Raw genomic sequence first — 16,540 nt, 5'->3', positions numbered from 1 at the left:
GGCCTTTTAATCTTTTATTTTATGATATTTTGACTGCAAATTATTTTAACTATTGGGGGGGGGGTATTTAAGTGGGGGTGTGAAAAAGGGAGAGAGAAATTTATGGATTTATAAATTATTACCATAATCATATTACTCATACCCTACATTCTTAATATTGTCTACCTATAAAATTGTGGATTGACTTTAATTTGGCACAATAAGCTTTTGGGGCCAAAATTCTGCTTTCATTTACACCACTCCAAATGTCCAGACTACCTCCACTGACTTCAACGAAGTCACTCTAGGACTACAGTTCTTGTAAAGAAGATAATTTCAGCCAACTGATGTGTTGCCTATGTAAAGTATGCAGGAGCAGACTTGAAATCTGATGTTGGATTCTCCAGTTGATGGAGTATAAATCAATTGTTAATATCAGTATTTTATTATTCTAGGTTTGTATCAGAATGTCATCAAAGTAATAGGGTCACAACTTCCACAAAACCAGAAAAGCTGCTGAATAGTTACACAAATCCACTCCAAAAAGCACAGCAGTTCTTTGTGCTGTTGACAGTTCTTTTTTGAAAAATGCTTTTTTGCCAGAACATCTAAACTTGTTGCTCTCACTTGTGTGACTAGAAACTGTCAAATCAAATAATTTGTTCATGTATTTGATTTTGTACTTTTCAACCATTTTGAACTTTTTTTTTTAAATGATGGCATCAATTTATGATGAAAAACAGTTGCGGGGCCCAACTCTGCTTACAGCTGCATGGATACAATTCCCAATGGTTTCAATGGGGGATTTATATTTGTGTAAGGAAGGTGAACAAGGAAACACAGCACGAAAATAGCAATTGATAAATGAGAGAAACTCATATGTGGGTGCAAAAATGAAAGATTTGTCATCAGTGGTGGTGAAAGGATTTGGAAAAGGTACTTCTGGATCTTTCTGTGTGTAAATTAGATTCCCTTAGAATCAGTTGAAATCCCTTGAAATCACATCACAAATCAACATGGAATCTACACACTCTCATACATCACCTCTAAATTTTGCCCAATGAGTCTAACTGAGTATAAGGGCCTCTGGAATGTGCATATTGAGGGGCCAGAAGAGTGTGGCACATAAAACATTATTAGGAATGTGACAAAGTTCCTCCTCTATCTTGGTGGGTCCTGCGCTTATTGGCAGATTTTCTTGCCTCAGAGATTCACCATGTGGGTTGGGGAAGAGCCCAGAGACCTTCCCCTCTGGAAGAACCCACAGTCCAGGTCAATTGGGAGGTTTGGGGGGAACCCGGGCCCGCCCTCTAATCCGGGTTCCAGCCCAGGGCCCTGTGGACTGCAGCTGTCTATAGTGCCTCCTGTAACAGCTGCATGACATCTGCAACTCCCTGGGCTACTTCCCCATGGCCTCCTCCAAACACCTTCCTTATTCTCACCACAGGACCTTCCTCCTGGTGTCTGATAATGCTTGCGCTCCTCAGTCCTCCAGCAGCACACCCGCTCACTCTCAGCTCTTTGCACCTCTAGCTTCCAGCTCCTCACACTCACACCACAAACTGAAGTGAGCTCCTTTTAAAACCCAAGTGCCCTGATTAGCCTGCCTTAATTGATTCTAGCAGCTTCTTCTAATTGGCTCCAGATGTCCTAATTAGCCTGCCTGCCTTAACTGGTTCTAGTAGGTTCCTGATTACTCTAGTGCAGCCCCTGCTCTGGTCACTCAGGGAACAGAAAACTACTCATCCAGTGACCAGTATATTTGACCTCTACCAGACTCCTGTACCCCACTGGTCTGGGTCTGTCTCAGGAGGTAGTCAGATGATTAAAATAGAAGTAGAAGATGGCCTACCTTTTTTCAATGGGATATATCTTCTATCTCTAACCTTGTAGGTCATGAAGTGACAGAGCTTTAAAATCTCAATTTTTTTTAAGAGAAAAGCAATTTTAATATTTTTTTTCTAGAGGCTCTAGATCATATTTTGTTCTCTCCCTTTGAGGCCTGTATAGTTGGACTCATGTTACTAAGGGATCCTGGCTTTTATAGACAGAAGGATGTAGATGTAGATATATAGATATTGCCCATCCACTTCCCCTACACATACACAAATATCAATACAAGTTCTTAATACTGTCTAAAAGATTCCTAAAATTCCTTGTGGAAATGGCTCAAAGTGATAGTGTGTGGTCATATAAAGACTTGGGGCTGAATCGTGCCTCATTTAGCACAAGGTGACCCCTTACGTCCCTGAACCGGCTACTCACACCATAGATAGCAATACAGGAGGGGAAGGAGGTGCTGCAGAGCTGTTAGGCCAGGGACAAAGAGTGGACACCTGGTGGCATAACTGTGATGGTGCATCAGGGAGGGTATGTCCACATGAAATGCAACATGTTGCAGTTTACGCTCTCCCCAGGGTAGCTTGGAGAGGCTACTCCATGGACAGTTTAAAAATGTATATTGTATAGCCATCGTCTAATCCTTTATCATCACTTATTTGTGATTAACTCCATAACTTGGCCGTGAGTAATGTAGACACCCTAATTTTCATCTGTAAAATAATACTGCAGCACAACTTCACGTGCATGCAAGCACATTATTAGCCCACATAAAACATGACCTAATTTTCTTGTTGGTTTATGTGAAGATCAGCTTACACCTTTTATTTCCTTTCTTGCACGAAGTAGATGTCTTAAAGAACATAAGCTCTTGGTCAGATGCCTCAGCAAGATGAAGTTGCCTCCTTTTTTGACTAATTATTCTGGTAAATCCCTCCATGTTTCATTCCATCCAGTAGCCTTAACTTGGACATTTAACTTTCAGACTTTAATTGTTATATAGGATCCTAAGTTCCTGGGAAATTTTAAGTAGAATTCTTTCTGTTACCATTTTACACAAACTCCTCAGTTTCAAGGAAAGATGACCAACATTTCTTGAAACTAAATACCTAAAGTTAAACTTCTTAAATCTATATTTAGGCACCTGAGTAAAAGTGACATTTGCAGCTTTAATTCAAGTTCACTGGAGTTGTGAGTACTCAGAACCTCTAAAAATTAGGCCACTTTTATTCTGGTGCCTGAATATCGGTTTAAGAATATAACTTCTAGATCAGGGATCGGCAACCGTTGGCACACAGCCCGCCAGGGTAAGCACCCTTGGGGGCCGGGCCAGTTTGTTTACCTGCCGCAGCCGCAGGTTCGGCTGATCACGGCTCCCACTGGCCGCGGTTCGCCGTTCCAATGGGGGCGGCGGGAAGCGGCAGCCAGCACATCCCTTGGCTTGTGCCTCTTCCCGCAGCCCCCATTGGCCTGGAGCAGTGAACCGTGGCCAATGGGAGCCGGGATTGGCCGAACCTGTGGACGCGGCAGGTAAACAAACCATCCCGGCCTGCTGAGGTGCTTACCCTGGCGGGCCGTGAGCCAAAGGTTGCTGATCCCTGTTCTAGATCATTTGTTATTTGTGCTGTGGTAGCCCCTAGGAACGCCAATCATGGGTTAAGATCCCATTATGCTGGTACTGTACACATCAAACAGAAAATCATTCCTCAACATCCATCTTTGGAAAATTTTGCATATTATTTTAATCTGAATTTTAATCTGAATAATATTATACTTTTAATATTGTTTTTAATAGTCACAAGAGACAAAACTTCATATTTAACGGAGAAGTTTATTTATTTACAGGATAACTACAATTAATCTTATTAAAGTTGTTTCCTGTGGTGAATATTGCAGATGTGTTATATTCTTTTTTCATAGCATCTGCTTCACAGTCAGTTATGAGAGGAATCATAGAATCATAGAATATCAGGGTTGGAAGGGACCTCAAGAGGTCATCTAGTCCAACCCCCTGCTCAAAGCAGGACCAATTCCCAGCTAAATCATCCCAGCCAGGGCTTTGTCAAGCCGGGCCTTAAAAACCTCTAAGGAAGGAGACTCCACCACCTCCCTAGGTAACGCATTCCAGTGTTTCACCACCCTCCTAGTGAAATAGTTTTTCCTGATATCCAACCTGGACCTCCCCGACTGCAACTTGAGACCATTGCTCCTTGTTCTGTCATCTGCCACCACTGAGAACAGCCGAGCTCCATCCTCTTTGGAACCCCCCTTCAGGTAGTTGAAGGCTGCTATCAAATCCTCCCTCATTCTTCTCTTCTGGAGACTAAACAATCCCAGTTCCCTCAGCCTCTCCCTATAAGTCATGTGCTCCAGACCCCTAATAATTTTTGTTGCCCTCCGCTGGACTCTTTCCAATTTTTCCACATCCTTCTTGTAGTGTGGGGCCCAAAACTGGACACAGTATTCCAGATGAGGAGAGTAGGTCCTGTTTATATGTGTGGCAGGGTGCTGCTGGAGAAGCCCTTAATTAGCTCCTGCCACTCCAGCCCCAATCAGGGAGAATGGATTGGGGCTGGGTGAACCACCCTATGTTTGCCTGGTAACCCTATGAACCACCTATGTTTGCCTTAGCAGAAGCTATAAGGTTGGAAGGAAGTGTGTGTGGGGGGCAGTTGGAGACTAAGGCCTTGGCTACATTTGCGAGTTACAGTGCTGTAAAGCCACCCCCAGCGCTGTAACTCACTCCCCGTCCACACTGGCAAGGCATTTGCAGCGCTGTATCTCCGTGGTTGCAGCGCTGCATGTACTCCACCTCCCCGAGAGGAATAGCAAGTATTGTGCTGCCGCTGCAGTGCTGCGGCGCCAGCGTGGCCGCCCAATGTACTGTGAATGGCCTCCAGAATTATTCGGCAGTATCCCACAATGCCTGTTCTAGCCACTCTGGTCATCAGTTCAAACTCTACTGCCCTGGCCTCAGGTAACCAACCATGTGACCCACCCTTTACATTCCCCGGGAATTTTAAAAATCCCCTTCCTGTTTGCTCAGCCCAGCATGGCGTGGAGTGCTATCAGCAAATTTTTCCAGGTGACCATGCCTCCATGCGCCAAGCGAGCCCCACCATGGAGCAATGGCGAGTTGCTGGACCTGATCAGTGCTTGGGGGAGGAAGATGTCCAGTCCCAGCTGCGCTCCAGCCGTAGGAATTATGATACCTTCGGGAAGGTATCAAAGGACATGATGGAAAGGGGCCAGGACCGGGACGCCCTGCAGTGAAGGATTAAAGTGAAGGAGCTGCGGAGTGCCTACCGCAAAGCCCGCGACGCAAACGGCCGCTCGGGTGCTCCCCCTGTGACCTGCTGATTCTACAAAGAGGTGGATGCGATACTTAGGGTTAACCCCACCTCCACTCGGAGCACCACCATGGACACTTCAGAGCCGGTGTGGGGGGGAGGGAGGAGGAAGAGGAGGAGGAAAACGGGAGTGAGGGTGGTGGGCTGGATGGAGACACCCCAGAATCCCTGGAGCCATGCAGCCAGGAGCTCTTCTCGAGCCAGGAGGAAGGTAGCCAGTCGCAGCGGCCGGTACTTGGTGGAGGACAAACAGAAGAGCAGGTTCCCGGTAAGCGGTTTTTTTTTTGGGGGGAAGGAATTTTTTCGGTGCGGGCTCTTTGGGAGAGGAGGGTTAAGCATGCATGCCTAGATGCGGAATAGTGCATTGATGTGGTTTATCACATCGCGGTAATCGGCCTCGGTAATCTCCTCGAATGTCTCATCCAGAATGTGTGCAATGCGCTTGCGCAGGTTTATCGGGAGAGCCACTGTGGTCCTTATCCCAGCCAGGCTAACGTGTCTGTGCCACTGTGCCGCGAGGGGCGGGGGGACCATTGCTGCACAGAGGCAAGCTGCATATGGGCCAGAGTGGAAGCCGCATTGTAGTAGAAGACCCTCCCTTGCTTCCCAGGTCACCCTCAGCAGCGAGATATCGTCCAGGACCAACTCCTGTGGAAAATGTTGGGACAGTGTTCAGTGTAGGTGCCCCCTGAAGCTGTTGGCTCTCCCCAAGGCACAGAAACCCAGAGGACAGTACAGCCCTGAAACAATCAGTCCCCCTTACTCACCATTTTGAGGCTCCCGTGGTATATGTGTGCTCTGTTTCGGATGGGAAAATTATGCTATTGTGTAGACCCTGTGTGTTTTCTACTCCTTAAGTGCAGGGGGAATCATTACTCTATCTGGTATAAACAATGCTGCCTCTGTTAAATGTTGCATTTTACCTATACAGCTGCATCAACTTGAGACCTCAGCCGTTCCTCTTATCGCCTGCTCAGAGACTGCAAAGATTCAGGAAGAGACCGCGAAAAACCAAAGAAGACATGCTGCAAGAAGTGATGCGGCAATCTATTAAAGAGAATGAGAAAGCACAGAACTGGAGGGAGAGAGAAAGCAGGATCCGCCAGGAAAACACAGCGCACCAGCGGCAAAGCACCGCGCACCGGCAGCAAAGCACTGATAGGCTTATAAGCATCTTGGAGTGCCAAGCAGACGCTATCCAGGAGCCAGTAGCCATGCAGAAAGAGGAGCAGTACCGCAAACACAAATGCCACCCACCCCCTACAGCCCTTGTCCCAAAACTCTTTCTGTTGTGCCGCACTGTCACCTCCAACCCACTTTCTGCAACTTCCGTGTTCTTCACGCCACCAGCTGCCTCCAACACCAGTATCTTCACCACCCAGCCCTGAAAACCACGACCCTTACCGTCTGCACTCAACCCCCATCACCATGCAGTATAGCTATCCTGAAGTGCAGCACTCACTGCACAGTACACCAGACAGGACATACGCGAATCTGTGATTGTACCGTTCCCCACTCCACCCCCTTGTTTCTTTTCAATAAATATTTTTTTTTCTTTTCAATAAATGGATTTTTTGGCTTTGAAAACATTATTTATTATTGCATAAAGTAAAAGCCTCCTTAGCCCAGGAAATAAACAGGCACTGCAAGTCTGCTTGTCTGCTTAGCAAACACTGATTTCTAAAGATTGGAACTACTGCACTTCACTCCCGTGCAGGGCACCAGATATCACTGCTGGTTTTCAGCCTCAAATTGCTCCCTCAAGGCATCCCTAATCCTTGCAGCCCCGCGCTGGGCCCCTGTAATAGCCCTGCTCTCTGGCTGTGCAAATTCAGCCTCCAGGTGTTGAAACTCAGAGGTCCATGCCTGAGTGAAGCTTTCACCCTTCCCTTCACAAATATTATGGAGGGCACAGCACACGGATATAACCGCGGGGATGCTGTTTTCGGCCAAGTTCAGCTTCCCATACAGAGATCGCCAGCGGGCCTTTAAACGGCCAAAGGCACACTCCACAGTCATTCGGCACCGGCTCAGCCTGTAGTTGAACTGTTCCTTGCTGCTGTCAAGGCTCCCTGTGTAGGGTTTCATGAGCCACGGCATTAACGGGTAAGCGGGATCTCCAAGGATCACAATGGGCATTTCAACTTCCCCTACCGTGATCTTTCACTCTGGGAAAAAAGTCCTGGCCTGCATCTTCCTGAACAGCCAAGTGTTCCGAAAGATGCGTGCGTCATGCACCTTTCCGGGCCAGCCTGTGTTAATGTCTATGAAACGCCCATGGTGATCCACAAGCACCTGGAGAACCATAGAGAAATACCCCTTCCAATTAATGTACTCAGATCCTAGGTGGGGTGGTGCCAGAATAGGAATGTGCGAGATAAGTCAGCATACGCCTCAGCAGTTCGGGCTCCATTTCCCGCAGAGAGATCGCGCTGCACAGAAACCGTTGAAAGATGGCGCCAAAGGTGAACAGAAACAAAGGGATTTCTGGGATGCGAAGTGATGCATCATGGGGCATTGGGACAGGACCCAGAATGCCCCGCACCCACACCCCCTTCCCACAACCCATGGCGCCAGAATGGGAAAAGGTGCTCTGTGGGATAGCTGCCCATAATGCACCGCTCCCAATAGCGCTGCAATTGCCGCAAATGTGGCCATGACAGTGCACTGGGCAGCTGTCAGTGTGGACAGACTGCAGCGCTTCCCCTACTCAGCTGCACGAAGTCAGGTTTAACTCACAGCGCTGTACATCTGCAAGTGTAGCCAAGGCCTAAGAGCAGGAAGTCAGGCTCAGAGGGAGTAGGATCCTCCTAGTCTGTTGCTGGCCAGGCCTGTGGTAGCCAAGCAGTTGTAAAGCCTGTATATAGTTGGAAATTGTTGGTGGGAAACTGATTATGAATGAAGAACATGGGTGTGGCACCAGATTGAAGTGTCCCTGATTCACAGAGGAGAGGAGCCAAAGGGCCGAATCTGGACAGGCTCAGAGTGTACCCAGTTACAATATTGTGTCTGCTAAAAATATTTTTAACAGAAGGATCTGCTCCTGCAAAGTTATTGTACAGGGCAATTTTAACACTCAAAAGGTAGAATAATGTGGATTTACTTCTATGAAACAGAATTTCCTGTTCTTAAAATCAAAGATAACATAATTTTCATACTGCATCTTCCACAAGTAGACAACTTGTTGTTCTGACTTTTATTATTTTATTAAATCCTAAAATAATCCAAGTCAGACCAAAGAGTGGTTTTGTTATGGAGGCTGTAGTACATCATATTAGTGGATCAGTCAAAAAGGGTGGCCAGCAGTGAAAGAGATTGGAAGAAAAAGTCCAGACTTTGGAATGTTCAGCCCCAAGGATGAAGACGCGAGTATGAAGAAGAGAGTAACCAGCAAATTATTTTATTAGCTGAAACTTCTATCATCCAAAAGACGTATTCTTTAATAGGAAGATTGATATAGGTTTGGAAAATCAATTATCTTCCCTTGTCAATGTTTCAAGAATAAAATTTAAATTGAACCTTTTTTTAAGTTCTGATAATGGAATAACTTTTGTTCATTTTTACTTGGGACCAGACCCAGAAATGACAAAATATAGTGAGAAAGTCCATTCCCGTGTGCTGGAAATCTCACAACCATCCCTACTCTTGCATGATTTCCATTCTACATGTGCTGTCCCAACAAGTCTATATAAGTTAGATAGGCATCTCAATTTTTGGATATTTATCCAAAGTGAACCTGAGCATCATATCTTTAATATGCCAATAGGTGAGATGTAAATTCTTCCTCCATAGGTTTGACCCTGCAAAGTGCTGAGCTAAAAAGTACCAAGTGCACGAAGTTCCAAAGACTTTAACAGCAGTGGAAGTTGCTCAACATTTCTTGGAAGCATTCAACATCTTGTAGGATCAAGTTCCACATGAAACAAACAAACAAACAAACAAACAAACAAACAAACAAACCATAAATAAAGGCCCTAGATATTCAGAAGTAAAATATAAATCTTCTGAAGAGCTGAAATATCAGTAAAAGGGAAAATGCAAGATCTAAGCACAGAACTCATTTAAAAGAGTGAATTGATTGTTCTTATTCAAGAATCATTTCTCAAATGATGTGTGACTTTCCTTAGAGAATTTTTACATCCATTTTTGGTTCTGCTAAAGAGATTTTAAATTTAATAATGATGCTAAACTAAATGAAGCATGGTTTCTCTTAAATAATTTAAGCTTGCTGCAGCAATACAAATTTAATAAGGATAATAGATAATAACATCTGATAAGGTAAGAGGATAGAATTATAGGTGCAACCGTTTTTAGTTAAGATGATTAGCAAGAAGTATATTCGATCTATGTGGTGTGAATTTCCATTTATACTCTGCTAAATGCCTATTCTTCTGAGAGACAAAAAATAATAAAGACATATTGTATCTATCAAGCTGATCAATTATTTTATTTTATACAATTATAATTTGAAATAATGATTGCTTTGTAAAGTAATTTACAGTTAGTACCTTATTGAACTGTATAACCAGAATATGTAGGATTATATTTTTCTAGTTTCAGTTTTACTTATTTCTCTTCAGCTTGATTTATTGAACCATCTGTGTCTTACAACACGATCCCCTTTGAGTTTCAGTTTACATGAATACAAAACAAATCTGATTTATTAGGATTTCTTCCTGTGAAGCAGGAGTGTAAAGACAACCTAACCAGTATTTCAAACAAAATAAACAGTATAAAGAGTGAGACCATAAACAACAATTTCTAAGTGCTTGACTTTTTACTAGTATTAAAAAGTAGCCCCTGTAGCCAAGGTCTCATTTTGTTTTCACACTAATTTACTGTAGTCTATACTCACTATCATGGTCTGGATCTGGCCAGCTGATGTCTTTTTTTTAATCTCTTAGTGAGGACAATGATAATGATGAAGATCATCATGATGATTGTATCTTGAGCCTCTGGCTTCTAAAAGAGGGAGTCTATATATTTATATTTAGTTACTTGTAGCAGCTTTTCTGTGGCATTTGTCATTATAGTATGAGCCTCATATGAGAAAGTGATTTAGCCAAGGTCACAAAAGAAATCTGTGCCAGAACTAGAACTAGGAATTGAACCTCAGTCTCCTAAATCCAGTGTCTGAGACAATTTAATTACTCTCTCTATATATCCTTCCTTTAGATTAGTATTATTACCTGAGTTACTTAATATTCACAGATTCAAAAACCTGCAAATGTAACTCATGCTGGTTGCACAATGAAGTCAATGGGATAACTCATGTGAGTAAAGTGGGCAAGTTTGGCCTGTGATGAAGATGTCAATCTCTCAGGGTTTCTAAATTCTGAAGCACATAGGAAGGCCAGTACATATGCTCAGTGGGCCATCAGTTAGAAAAAATCCCCTTTTGATACCACTGGGTCTTTCTTCTTAAATATTATATTACCCAGTGTATTCGTGCACGAGAACATATAGCTCATTATGAACAGATCATTTCAATTCTGAGTGGATAGGAAAGAGGATTAAAAAAAATCTATCTATAGAACTGTAACCTTTGTATAGACTAGAAATTAATCCAAAGAAGATAATTACTTAAGTTATAGAATGAAATTGTGCCCATTGAAGTCAATGGCAAAACTTCCCTTGACTTCAGTTTTACCCATGAAATATAGCAGTAGTGTAAATACAGAAGACCCAAAACAGAATTGTTGGGTTGGTCTGATTTTCAACATGCAAAAAGGTGTAAATAGAAATCGGAGGAAAGTGTCATCTGTCGCCCCGACTCTATATCTGATACTGAAGAAGAGAGTTTCTACTTCCCAAAGGTGGTAGGAAATGGAAAAGAATGTGAAGGAAGAAAGAAAAAGAATTGCCATGGTATCAGAATATTAAAAAACATCTAACACATCTACCAATATCTATCATATATATTAATTTGCGAGGGAAATTCTATGGGGAGATATTACATTGCATGTTAAGGGAATGGCTTTATGTCATCCCTGAGGTAAGGTTCTTTAGAATCAACAGATCTCAAGGTTGTGGCAGGTAAAGTATACAAAGCTCACTGCCTATGTTTGAGAGTGTTGCCTGGCCAAATTGATAACTTGAGTTGAATTTTTAAAATATTTATAAAACTTTTAAATAATAAATTCAGAAAAAACACTGGGTTTTTCCAGACATTCCCTAATTTGAGAGCTTTGCTTGGAAGATGTATTACTCATCCATCATTAGAGTACTGTCATACCGATGATGTATTAGTGTAATACATCATCAGGTCATCATCACTCCTATGATCTATTACTCGCCAACACAGAGCGGGTAGTAGAGACTCAGCAACTTTTAATACACTATTTTAAAAGGATTATAAATAGTTGTTTGTAAAGTGTTAAACAGTGAAGGGAGGCTATGAAAAAGGAGCTTGTTACCTTAAATGTTGTGAGGATACAAATTCCCCTCCCCATTTTTGAAAGTAGAGCAACTTCCCTTCTCATCATTAAAAAAATATTTAATAGACTGAATATGATTACATAGAATAGGCACTGACATGAGGACATCACTTTGTAGAAGCTGATAATAGAGACATATAGTAGGAATCTTTCCAGCTGAAAATGAAGTGCATGATAGTTTTGCCACAGATTACAAAGGAGAAGGAATATGCTTTAAGTCAATTGCTAGCATGGCAGCAAAGGGAAAAATAGAAGACGAGTAAGTTAAAAAAAAAAACAGAAGGAAAATCTTTATTTTGTGATGACATGTGGAGCATAGGTGTTGTGCCTGCCCTCTGCACAGAGGAGAATTGTATCCTCAGGACTTAAGTGATCCTTAACATTTGCATGAGGTTTTAGACAGACCCTCAGTGAGGTGAATCTCATCCTGGCTGAAAGGAACCCTTTTAGGTGTCTCTATGGCATCATTTAACCACATATATTACATAGCTTTTTAATGTGACCTAAAATCCACTACATTTCTCCATCCATTAGTACACCAGTTTTGACAAAAAAATAAATAAAAAAGTGAATAGATTAAATTGAAGAAAATGAAAGAAAAGTGGACAAAGGGAAAAGATAAAATATAATCTAGAAAAATGTAAATAGACATAACTGGGTCACTCTGACAGAATATTTCCCCCAATGCTATTGGACTGTTCTTATAACATTTTAGTCACTCATCAACATAGCTTTAGAGCTTTTTTTTTCTGTTTGAGTGTGGGTGTGGGTGTGTGTGGGGGGTAGGGTTAAAACAAATCTACTAAAGAGAATTTTAAAAATTCTAGTTCCATGCACAGGGCCAGTTAGACAGAACTGCAGGGTCTCAATGCCTGGATGAGACGATGATGTAGGGAGGAGCGGTTTAGATTTATTAGGAACTGGGGAAACTTTTGGGAAAGGGGGAGCCTATACAGGAAGGATGGACTGCACCTAAACCAAAATGGAACCAGATTGCTGGCACTTAAAATTAAAAATGTCATAGAGCAGTTTTTAAACTAAGGGCTGGGGGAAAGCCGACAGGTACAGAGGAACACGTGTTTCGGAAATCCCTGGGGGGGAGGGGATGGGGGGGATCTATAAATGAAGATTCCCTAAGTCCTAATAAGGAGGAGGAGATGGAAGATGATAAAATACAGGTAAGATCTGATGAGAAACAGTCAAAAGAAAAAAAGTCCCATTCAATTCAATGGCAGGCAGCTAATAACACTGGTCTACAATTTTTGAGAAGTCGTCTGCTTCAGAGATAAAATGTGCTATTTATTATGTATTTTGATGTGCTGAATTCAAATATGACAATTAAAACAACTGATTGGCTACTGTTTCTAAGATATTTAAGTTTTTACATTTTATGTCTATGTATATTGTGTAGATAGTAGAGTTTTAATCATAAATTGTAAACCTAGGTCTTTTCATGTGTTTATGGTTGCTTTACATGATAATATTTCACCTGTCCTGTTTATGTAACACTTTAAAAATCAGCAAAAGGGTTATATAGATAAAATTTATTATGAAACAAAAGGCAAAAAACTATTATGTACATAGTTTAGTCCTATTCAGTGTCTACTCGGCGCGTCTTGGCTTGTCTCTTGTATTCATGAAATGGAGCATCTCTTGTCACTGTCCAGCAATAGTCTGCAAGCATTGATGGGCTTCATTTGCCCTGATAGCGTTTCTCCATTGTTGCAATGTCCTGGTGAAATCGCTCGCCATGCTGGTCGCTCACTGCTCTGCAGTTTGGTGGAAAAAAATCTAGATGAGAGTGCAAAAAATGTATCTTTAGTGACATGTTGCAACCAAGGCTTTTGTATGCCTTGAGGAGGTTTTCCACCAACAACCTGTAGTTGTCTGCCTTGTTGTTTCTGAGAAAATTTATTGCCACTAACTGGAAGGTTTCCATGCTGTCTTTTTCTTGCCACGCAGTGCATGGTCAAATGCATCATCTTGAAGAAGTTCACGAATCTGAGGACCAATAAAGACACCTTCCTTTATCCTAGCTTCACTTAACCTTGGAAATCTTCCACGGAGGTACTTGAAAGCTGCTTGTGTTTTGTCAATGGCCTTGACAAAGTTCTTCACCAGACCCAGCTTGATGTGTAAGGGTGGTAACAAAATCTTCCTTGATACAACAAGTGGTGATGCTGAACACTTTTCCTCCCAGGCTCCAATGACTGTCGGAGTGGCCAATCTTTCTTGATGTAGTGGGAATCTCTTGCACGACTATCCCATTCGCAGAGAAAACAGCAGTACTTTGTGTATCCAGTCTGCAGACCAAGCAAGAGAGCATCAACCTTCAAATCGCCACAAAGCTGCCACGGATGTTGGTCATAGTTTATGCACCTCAAAAGTTGTTTCATGTTGTCATAGGTTTCCTTCATATGGACTGCATGACCAACTGGAATTGATGGCAAAACATTGCCATTATGCAGTAAAACAGCTTAAAGACTCGTCTTCGATGAATCAATGAACAGTCTCCACTCATCTGGATCGTGAACGACGTTGAGGGCTGCCATCACACCATCGATGTTGTTGCAGGCTACAAGATCACCTTCCATGAAGAAGAATGGGACAAGATCCTTTTGACGGTCATGGAACATGGAAACCCTAACATCATCTGCCAGGAGATTCCATTGCTGTAGTCTGGAGCCCAACAGCTCTACCTTACTCTTGGGTAGTTCCAAATCCCTGACAAGGTCATTCAGTTCACCTTGTGTTATGAGGTGTGGTTCAGAGGAGGAGGATGGGAGAAAATGTGGGTCCTGTAACACTGATGGTTCAGGACCAGAAGTTTCATCCTCTTCCTCGTCTGACTCAAGTGAGAATGATTCTTGTGCATCAGGAACCGGCAGTCCTTCTCCGTGGGGTACTGGGCGTATAGCTGATGGAATGTTTGGATAATGCACAGTCCACTTTTTCTTCTTTGACACACCTTTCCCAACTGGAGGTACCATGCAGAAGTAACAATTGCTGGTATGATCTGTTGGCTCTCTCCAAATCATTGGCACTGCAAAAGGCATAGATTTCCTTTTCCTGTTCAACCACTGGTGAAGATTTGTTGCACAAGTGTTGCAGCATATGTGTGGGGCCCACCTCTTGTCCTGATCTCCAATTTTGCAGCCAAAATAAAGGTGACAGGCTTTCTTAACCATAGTGGTTATACTGAGCTTTTGTGATGCAAAAAGTCACTTCACCACAAACATAGCAGAAGTTATCTGCACTGTTCACACAAGTATGAGGCATCTCTGCTCACTTTGGCTAAACAGAAATGTGTCCTTTTGCAAAATCAAACACTGACAAATAAGAGAGCACGACACTGTATGATTTCTAGAGCTGATACAGGGCAATTTGTTCAGCAGAGTGATGTAATCTTCGTTATGATTGCATCATCCATGACTTCTAGGAATAACATGATGCAATTCATATCATGTATGACGCACTAACAGCTTCAGATTGCATCATTCATTGTTTTGCCTAAAAAGCAAGTACTGTCCAAACCCTGTCATAGATTTATTCATAGATCCAGTCAAAGATGTATTTTAGTCATTTCTGGTTTAAATTGAGATCCCTTCTCTTTATAACTCACTTATCCTCCGCCATTCCCAAGTCAAGGGTCGTATATACTGACCCAATAGCATACCTTGAAAACTAGAGCCAATCAACAATTTTAAGCATCATTTTCGTTCTCAGTGACCCAGAATTAGTAAAGTTTGACTACATTTATTTCAGAAGCATTTTGGCTGTAGAACAGTGTAAGTGACAAGTTTTTAAAGTGCTTATATACCAATGCTAGAAGTCTAAATAATAAGATGGGTGAACTAGAGTGCCTTGTATTAAATGAGGATATTGATATAATAGGCATCACAGAAAATTGGTGGAATGAGGATAATCATTGGGACACAGAAATGACAGGGTAGAAAATACACTGTAAGGACAGTGCCTTTTTGGGTGACAGATCTGAGGAACTGTCCCAAATTGAGGTAGATTAGAGGAGGTTTTGGAACAAATTGATAAACTAAACAGTAATAAGTCATGTCTCACCAATCAACTAGAATTCTTTGAGGGGGTCAACAAGCATGTGGACAAGGGGGATCCAGTGCATATAGTGTATTTAGATTTTCAGAGAGCCTTTGACAAGGTCCCTTACCAAAGGCTCTTAAGCAAAGTAAGCAGTCATGGGATAAGAGGTAAGATTCTCTCATGGATTGATAACTGGTTAAAAGATAGGAAACAAAAGGTAGGACTAAATGGTCAGTTTTCAGAATGTAGAGAGGTAAATAGTGGTGTCTCCCAGAGGTCTGTACTAGGCCCAGTCCTATTCAACATATTCATAAATGATCTGGAAAAAGAGGTAAACAGTGAGGTGGCAAAATTTGCAGATGATACAAAACTACTCAAGATAGTTAAGTCCCAGGCAGACTGCAAAGAGCTACAAAAAAAAATCTATCGAAACTGCATGACTGGGCAACAGAATGGCAGATGAAAATTGATGTTAATAAATGCAATGTAATGCACATTTGAAAGCATAATCCCAACTCTACATATAAAATGATGGGGTCTAAATTAGCTGTTACCGCTCAATAAAGTGATCTTGGAGTCTTTGTGGTCGCCCCATCTCGATATATATATATATATATATATATTGGACTTGGTAAAGGTTTAGAAAAGGGAACAAAAATTATTAGGGGTATGGAATGGCTGCTGTATGATGAGAGATTAATAAGACTGGGACTTTTCAGCTTGAAAAAGAGATGACTAAGGGGGGATATGATAGATGTCTATAAAATCATGACTGGTGTGGCGAAAGTAAATAAGGAAGTGTTATTTACTCCTTCTCATAACACAAGAACTAGGGGCCACCAAATGAAATTAATAGGCAGTAGGTTTAAAACAAACAAA

Source organism: Malaclemys terrapin, chromosome 2 (genome assembly GCF_027887155.1).
Source record: "Malaclemys terrapin pileata isolate rMalTer1 chromosome 2, rMalTer1.hap1, whole genome shotgun sequence".
NCBI lineage: Eukaryota > Metazoa > Chordata > Testudines > Emydidae > Malaclemys > Malaclemys terrapin.
The sequence above is the reverse complement of the archived record's forward strand: the minus strand, read 5'-3'. Positions refer to the sequence as shown.